Source organism: Poecilia reticulata, linkage group LG10 (genome assembly GCF_000633615.1).
Source record: "Poecilia reticulata strain Guanapo linkage group LG10, Guppy_female_1.0+MT, whole genome shotgun sequence".
Taxonomy (NCBI): Eukaryota; Metazoa; Chordata; class Actinopteri; order Cyprinodontiformes; family Poeciliidae; genus Poecilia; species Poecilia reticulata.
Window position 1 is genome coordinate 8,211,345 of NC_024340.1, and position 9,025 is coordinate 8,220,369.

Consider the following 9,025-nt stretch of genomic DNA (forward strand, 5'->3'; position numbering starts at 1 on the left):
TATCTATCTATCTATCTATCTATCTATCTATCTATCTATCTATCTATCTATCTATCTATCTATCTATCTATCTATCTATCTATCTATCTATTCTAGTTTTACTAAACATCATCGTAGTATCTCTTCATGGGTTGAAGTGTTCGCCACCAATTGACCACATTCAACCTGTCTGACCTCATTACATTCAGAGTGCTGCCCAGTCAGTCAAAACACAAACGTTTGCGTGTAGCTCTTTTGTTTCTGCTGCGTGGCTCACTGAGTTTCTTTCTAAAAGGCAGCAAAAACAAAAGGTGCGATGAACACTGCGCCGGTGCTTCGGTGCACTCACCAACATCGAGATGATTTTATTTTGTTTTTTATTTTAATTTTTTTTAAACATATTTCATGGCCAACAAACAGAAAAGAATGAAAAGTGGCTAATACCACATGGTTTTGGTGGGGAAATTAAAAATGTAGGCAACCACAGCGAACGTCTATCGGGTCAAGTGTTGCCACTAATATCACAACAGCCACTGTAAACCCAAAGACCCACCAGGATGACTCTCTAAATACTTTCTATAAAGAAGTAATTAGCTGTCAAAATTTATTTATGAAGCTGCCAGGTGAAATGATTGGTAATATAAGCTCTGCATACAAAGACACCAAATCAAAACCTCCAATGTGCTTCCCTTTTTGTATCCCTCCACAGTGGCTAACTAGATTATTCATACCCCTTTGAGTTTTTCGCACTTTGTCGTGTTACAGCTAAAAATGATGTATTCTGTGGTTTTTTTTTGGTACCAAAATAGAGGGAGGAAAAAGATACATAGGTTTCCAAATTTCTAACAAGAAAAATCTGACAGCTGTGTGGTATTCATTTCTATCCAACTCCTCTGAGTTAATAAGACCTTGAAGAAACACATTTCACTGCAGTCGCAGCTGCGAGTCTTTTGGGGTAAGCCTCTACCAGCTTTGTACATCGAGACACAGACATTTAGCTCAAGACTGGGACCGCAGGACAACAGGAAAACATGCGATGTGGCATAATATCAGTGAAAGTCGCATTATTATCAGCTGCAGGTGAATAGAGTCTTTCAGTTTCAATCCATCATCCATTTTAGGATGATGGATTGAGCCAAGCTCTGTGAGACATTGTTTTGTATACATAAACTTGCCTTAAACGTCTACAGAACTTTCTCCCTGGGCTGTCTGCTGTGTTCCTTGGTCTTCATTTTGCAGTTTGTTCTCTAATGTTCCCTAAAATACCTCTGAGGACTTAACAGAACAATTGGATCTATGATTAGATTCAATTACAGAAAAAGAGCGCTGTTATATGGCTGCTATAATTATTTTCTCAACTTTAATTAGAAAAAAGAACAGCAGATGTAAGTACTTAATTTTTCAAAAGAAAAGCTCTCTTTATGTCACAAAAGGTACAGATTGTTACTGTTCAATAATCTGTGCTTGTATGCATAATCTAACAGGATATATCTGGATATTCAACTGGTTTCTTTATGTTTTGGTTTGAGGTTCTTAGCTATTATGGATGAAACTTCACCGTTTTTCAATCTGAGTTAAAAATAAACTTGTGTTGGTTTAAAACTTTTTCACGTTACTACTATCAATCTTACAAAGCTGTTCAAACCAACTGGCTGTCAAAATTGGAGGGCAGAGTTAAGAACTGCACCACCAGGTGTTTCTTAAGCAGCACCAGGTGGTTAATTATTGTTTGGTGGCAAAACTTATTAAACACCAGGTGGCGCTTTTTCAGGGCCATTTATTAGTCATGTAGTGGCTCTAATTACATGCCAGGTGGCGCTTTTGAGAGCATTTATTAGGACATTTAGGTGATGGTGAAAAACAAGCAATCTCCAAAATGGTTTCCCGTAAACATCTCATCTCAAGTTGCTGCTGTATATAAATGCAAGCTACGCTTTTTAGATATTTGTTTGTAAAAAAATAAAATAAAATAGAGATATGAAAACTCTGTATCATTTTCCTCTCACTTGACAGGTACGCTCAACTTTCTGATAGTCTTACACATAATTTTTCACTGAATAAATTGACTCCCACTCATCTTTCATTGATTCCTATAGCCTAACTCTGACCCTAACCCCACACCTAACTGCTAACTCCAAAACAGCACACAAGGAGCAGCAGGTCTTCGTAATGTAGTACTCGTTGGAAAAATGGGCCGAACAAAATGAGAAATGCTAAAAAAAAAACACACACACATCTGTATTTCTACTCACATGAGGCATTTGAATTGACTTCCATTCATTTATTTAACTGTATATTTGCCTTAACCAAACTTCAATTCCAAGACCCATCGATCTTCGGCCATCGATCTTCGGATGGTTGGTCTATATAGGCAACATAAACGAGTACACACCCACACAGAGTGCAGATATAGAGTCACCTTTAGAAATGCTGGTGCAGGTGCAGAGGGGAAGTAAAGCATTTCATCATTTCCTACTTGTGAGCCTGAGACAGGAAAACAAGGAGCAATGAACTTGGATACAATCCAGGGTGTTTTCCTATAGTCTGTGTCTGCTTAACCGGCCAGACAGCACCAGCACACCGCCTCCGTCTGACTCTGCAAGCCTATTGGAGCGTTAACAGTCGCCCAGCTCCACCCCAATGTGTCACTTCCAGGCCATCAAGGTCAACTGTCCATTTGCATTTTGTCTCTTTCGTTGCTTGTATCTGAATACATAAAAACACAAATACAAAGTTTTGGACTTCTGCTGTGTATTCTTTCAAATTTCTTATTACATGAACATGGAAAAGTGTAACGGTACAATTTGGCAGGTAAGTGGTTTAATTTTATCTAATTTTTGGAATATCAGTATTAGAATAAAAAAAAGAAATTACTTGAAAAAAACTAAGTATCTAAATATTTCTGTAGTATTGATGCTATTTCAGTAGTTTTGATATTCTTCTGCTTAATCCAGGATCAAGTTGGAGTAGCAACAGCCTAAGTAGAGCGACCCAGACTTCTCTCTCCCAAGCCACTTGGACCCAACTCCTCTTGGGGCATCCCAAGGCATTCCCAGACCAGCCGAGTAACATTGTCCCTCCCTCCCTGGGTCTTTCCCTAGGTCTCCTCCCAGTGGGACGTGCCAGGAGGTGTCACCAGAGAGGTGTCCATGAGGCATCCCAACCAGATGCCAGAGCCACTTTAACTGGCTCCTCTTGACATGGAGAAGCAACGGCTCTTCTCCATGATGGAGCTTCTCATTCTATCTAAGGAAGAGCCCAGACACCACCCACTTGTACCTGTGACATCAGTCTTTTGGTCACTACCCAGAACTCGTGACCATAGATGAGAGTAGACATGAGGATTGACTACAGCGCTCACTTCACTGCAGACACCACGCCAATCCAACTACCGATCTCCAGCTCCGTTCTTCCCTCATTCATGAACAAGATCCCAAGATACTTGGGGAAGGACCTCTACCCTTCGACGACTCAAGACCCTGGAGTTGCTGATTCTCATCCCAGCCACTTCACATTTGGCTGCGAACCGCTCCAGTGAAAACTGGAGACCCTGGTTTCATGAAGCCAACAGAACTGTTTCCTGCACAAAGCAGAAGGTGTTAAATAATGAACTTAATTTCCATTCAGATTCAAACAAGGATGAACTGAGAGGAACAACTCAAACCCAGCATGGGTCCCGGGACCTGACTAGTCCATAGCTACAATATTAGGGGTTGGCATTTATCGTATCATTTACTGTGATAAATTTCTTGTGATTATAAGAATCTTGATTCATTATTGTCACAATAAATTCTAATTAATGAAGTATTTTTTTATTTAAACTGTCCTTACTGTCGTAGCAGAAAGTGTTGCTATTTTCTCCACTGTTCATTCAATGAGACCATAAACAACTACCAGTAAATTAGAACATATGCCTAAATACAGTTACTGTGAGCAGTTTAGTGATATAAATCATGTCTTTATGTGACTGGAGTTCTAAAGCAGCATACTATACATGTATGGGAATGTCTTTCAAGAGCAGTATAGCATATGTGGGGATATTACTGCTGTGTCATGCAGTCACATTGATACAGTTACCTAAAAAATAAGTAATAAGCAGCTCCCTTTTATCATTATCACAACAGAACCACAAAATATTGTGACACTTGAAGTCCACCTTTATTCTAAATCCAGGTCTGGGTTTGCGAAGTAATCAGTGTTGTTTTTAGCCCAGTAGTTTGTAGAGTGCATTCGCCAAAGATTTTTAAACATGTTCCTAAATACACGGTCTTAAACAAACACGAACAGGACTGGGGTCATTATCCTACTCTCTCGCCTGTCTCTCTCCCAGTATGTGTCCCCGTATGTGTGTGTGTGGGAGAGAGAAAGGGAGACCACAGCGCTAGACAGCCATGTTCTCCCAGCCTCCTCGAGCCAGTAACCATGACAACGGGATGGCTGGGAGACACTGTTAAAGCTCAATTGAGGCCGGTGTCTATCCTCTAAAATAGACCTTGGTCGTGTTTCAAGAGCGACTTGTCCTCCTAAAAGCGGAGAGGAAACGCTTTTCTTCCCCTTCTTCTCTTCTCCAGGGGGGTACGGAGTGGGAGAAAGCACACATTCACACACACCTCGATAAAAAAATAAAAAAAATAGAAAAAAAGAAGAAAAAAATCCCACGGCCCGGGCGGTGCGTATCTTCCAGGCTACATTTCATTAGCTCCAAACATTGCTGTCCTTTTAGAGAGTAGGCTGAAAGCTGCTGCTGTGTTTGGTAAGAGAAAAGGAAACGCAGGGATGCCAAACCCCGAGTCTCCATGAAGAGTTTTTAGAGGGTGTGGGGCGTTTAAAATAAAACAGGCTACATCCTAAACAACCGGTTAATAGAGACACGGAGAGCCGACATGGCTGCTGTAGCTTCAACTGATAAACTATCCTCACTCACCGGGAAAACGCGTCCTGTCAGGAACTGGAAATGAGAGACTCCTCGTCTGCTTCTTTACATGCACACCGGGTAATAACTCTGACAGACGGGCTCTTTTTCCTCCGCTCGGCCCCCTCCTCCTCCTCCTCCTCCCCCTTCTCGTTCACGTCCGCCGCCGAATGACCGACGCTCGTGGTGTGAGTCTCGCGCCTCCGCTCCGGCTGGCTGGCAGGCAGGCGGGGGCACGCGGGCGGTCCGGGCGGCGGAGCGCGGCTCCTCGGCGGACCGATGAATGGCTACAGGAACGTCCTCCCCGTCCCGTCCTCTCCGCGGAGCCTCGGTGTGTTTGAGTGGCAGCTCGGAAAATGGAAACGTGCTCCACGGAGAGCTCGGGAGCACCGTCACTCCTCCCGTGGTCAGAGAGCGGAGTGAACGGGACGCGTTTAGAGGGGCAGATTAGCACCCCACCATCAGTTGTGTTTACACACGTGTCTGCCTGTCCTCTGTCACTCCGTGATCAAATCTGAGATTTTCACACATCGCCCGAGGACCGTGAAATCGTGAAAGTGTTTCTCCTTGTCCTCTGATGGATTAAAGTAATTTTCTTCAACAGATTTTGACACATTAAGAAAGAAAAAAATATTAACTGGCGTTTTTTTTTTTTTTTTGGAACAAAACAATGAAGGAAAAAAAAGATTAACATTCAGATGATTTACTGGCAGTAATCTAGCGCTGTCCAAGGTCTAAAGTCCTGCAGCTGTCATGTTCTGGATGTTGCATTGGTCATGCTGGAGTTGGTTTGAACAGGAATTGTATGTCTGTGAAGGAAAACATGACCTTTGCAACTGTTGATAAAGCCTGCAGGACTCATTTTTAGCTTTGTATCTTGACGTGAATGACCCCGTAAAGATGTGACATACTTAAAACATAAACTGTAAAATAATTAAAATGAAATCCAACCTTTCGGTTTCCATTCAATGGTTTATGGCTTCCTTTTCTTACCCGCTCTCAGTCCTGTTTAAATGTTGGAGGACTGGTTAGCACTACGACTGTACACCGAAATTTGGGGATAAAAAAGAGATGCTTTCCAAACAATAAAAAAAGTATTTTTCCTTAAATGAAAGAGTAACTTTCTCCAGCGGTTGAGTGAATAAAGTAATGCAGCATTGCCTGCCTACAGCTGTGATTTCCAGGTAGCTGAAAAGAGGCTAACCAAACTTTCCCCATGTTTACAAGAAAATTAAATTCAGCTGTTTAAAAATAGCTACCCTTCTAAAAAAAAAACTAAAAACATACATATAGTATTTTTTTGGAAATACTACACTCCTCCTAGTGTTTGGCTTACATAGGCCATTTATTTTGTTAAAGACTTGACGCTTTTTGGCTCTTGGAGTTTTTTTCATCTGTATTGATATGAAGAAGTTCTGACTCAGCATATTCCAGCATATCATTAACCCTCTCAATATGGAGTCTTTTTTTGTATTTTGTCACATTCCAACCAAAAAGATGAACAGGTTTTACTTATGTCATAGCACACTAACAATAGTACACTATAAAAAAATTTTCTAGGAAATTGTCTGTTACATAAGACGGGCAGAAAGTAGCTCATCAAAACAAATTCATAAGAAGTCACCTTTCCTGTTTGCCACAAGGTCATGTACGGGAAATTGCAGACACGCGGAAGACATTGCTGCTGTCACATGATAACTTTCTGGCTTGTGTGGAATGTGTGTGGGGGAAAAAAAACACCAACGTGGGAACAGCACCCTGAACGGCGGTGGTGGCAGTACCAGGCTGTGTGATTTCCTTGGCATGCACAGAAAAGCTGGTCAGCCTTTGTGTGAAGACTACTTATCAATACTTTCAGCTACTTTGTTAGGGTCTTATTTCTACTCTAAGAACCGACTGAGCACCAAGAATCCAAGTATAAAACGCAGCAGAAGATCAAACACTCGCCGTATTTGTTTTTGATTATTAATCTTTGTAATCTATCTCGAGTTCCCACTCCCAACAAAGTTGCTGCCAATGTTCTGTCTTTACATGTGGAGCAGATTTAAAAGGAGAACTGTCGCTGATTAAATCACTGAAGAACACAATCATTCATTTGGGCCGGAGAACAAAGATAAATCCAAGTCCTGATGCGACATTCTCAGCGAAAAGCAGTGGAGCTAGCATCAGCTGAGCATCTGAATTTTTTATGCAGAAAGTGTTTGTGTGTGTGAGCGACATCTGTAAATGAGCTGTCAGAAAGATATTTGGCTTTGATGCTGGAATGAAGCAGCTATGTTGTCAGACGGTGCCATTTCAAACAGAATGGAAAAAATCTTATGCAATGCTACCTGTCAGCATTTCCTGAAATCACTGCCTGTACCCTGTTTTCTCGACAAACCAGACTGTCATGCCACCTTCATCCTTCGTGCTTTTCCCAAATATAGAAACAGCTCAGATGTTTCCAAAAGTAATTCAGACCCTTTCGACTAGTCCAACACAACAAATTCTGCAGAGTTAAATCAACACTATGCCGAGTCTATTTCAACAATAGTTTGAGTAGTTATAACTTTTTCAAGTGTTAAAATTACTCAATTTCTTGTTGAAATAACTCTGAAAAGATTTAAATTAACACCAATTCTGTTAAGGACCAAATAGACTCAGCATAGTTATGATTTAACTCTGCAGAATTTAATGTGAAGGTTTGTCACGCCATAAACAATACAAAGTAGTGCAAGAAGAATAAAACATGACAAATAAAAACACTCAAAAGTGTTTCGTGCAGCTCGTGTGGGATATTATGACTCTATAAATCTGTCCTGACAATGAAGAATGTGTTCAGGCTAGATAAAACCAAAACTGTTTTTTTTTTCCCTTTACCTGCATGCAAACTGTTATCTGTGTGGAAAAACTCCACCATCTTCACTGTGAAACATGGTGGTGGCAGCATCATGGTATGGGGATGCAGAAGTTCGCCCTCCGTCCAAATGACAACCCTAAATATACAAACCAGAGTAACGTCAGAATAGTTTGGAACAAAGCACACACTGCAAAAAGACACAATCTTACCAAGTATTTTTGGTCTAGTTTTTGGTGTAAATATCGTAGTACACTTGAAATAAGACAAAAGTAACTTACCAGTAACTTTTCAGCAAGATATAGGAGCTCGTTTTAAGTAAATAATTCCTTTAAAAAAGTAGTACTTCCACTGCCAGATTATTTCACTTAGAACAAGGGGGAAATGACTAAGTGAAATAATCTGCCAGTATCTACTACTATTTTATCAATATTAAGAAATAATTTTTTTTAATCTAAATTAAAATGTATTGATCCCACAGGGAAATTAAAAGTTGTTGTAACACATTAATTCAAATTCTAGAGTTTATTTATGACAAAGGAGGTGTTAGCAAAGCTACCTAGCTAACATTAGCTACCTGCCTCTGTACCAAAATTCTGTACCCAATCTTTATCATAAAGATATTTAATCAATATTATCTAAAGTTAGCTACCTGTGTACAGTTTATTTCGTATATTTTAAGGCACTAGTTTTTGTCTCTTGTCGGCCGTTTACACCCAGCTTGGAGTAAAAGCTAACATCAACTAGCATGTTCGCTCGGTCTCGGCCTGAAAAGGTGGTTTTTGTCTCGTCTTCTTGACCACAACGCTACTTATACTACAGGTTTTTAAATGTCATAGTTGCTGAAAGGCTGAAGGTTTCCACATTAGAGTTAAGAATTTCCTCTTGGTTCTTTCACATAAAATCGAGAATAAATTGCGTATTTACAGTCTAAGTAGAACCACAGCCACTTTAACATGCTTGTGTTCTCTTTTTATGTCGCAACGACGAAATTACACATTTTAGCTCAGTCATTTTGGAAGCACAGGACATACTTGAACCCTGCGAATCTTTTTTTTTCTCCCACTGAAGACTTTCTGATGTATGCTTTCTTATCAACTGCATGTGGGCCGAGGAGATCAATACGAGGACGCAGAAGAAGAAGAAGAAGAAGAAGAAGAGCGAAAACAAATATGGAGAGAAGATGGAGAAAATGCGAAAAGTGGGGAGAAAAATAGAAGTAAAGCAGAACAAAAGAAAAGGTTGGATGTGTTTTTGAAGGTTAGAGAGGCAAGGTTTGCCCAGGAGCACAGGTAGTG

The 9,025-nt window shown here is 40.5% G+C and overlaps 1 protein-coding gene across 1 annotated transcript in view; it reads right to left on the minus strand.

Moving 5' to 3' along the window:
- Window positions 1–5,512, minus strand: part of psd2 (pleckstrin and Sec7 domain containing 2) — a 43,236-nt gene extending 37,724 nt beyond the window's left edge. Inside the window, exon 1 of the mRNA XM_008419836.2 lies at window positions 4,904–5,512. The gene's annotated coding sequence lies outside the window, so the exon portion shown is untranslated. The remainder of the gene's footprint in view (window positions 1–4,903) is intronic.
- Between the last annotated feature and the right edge of the window lie 3,513 nt (window positions 5,513–9,025).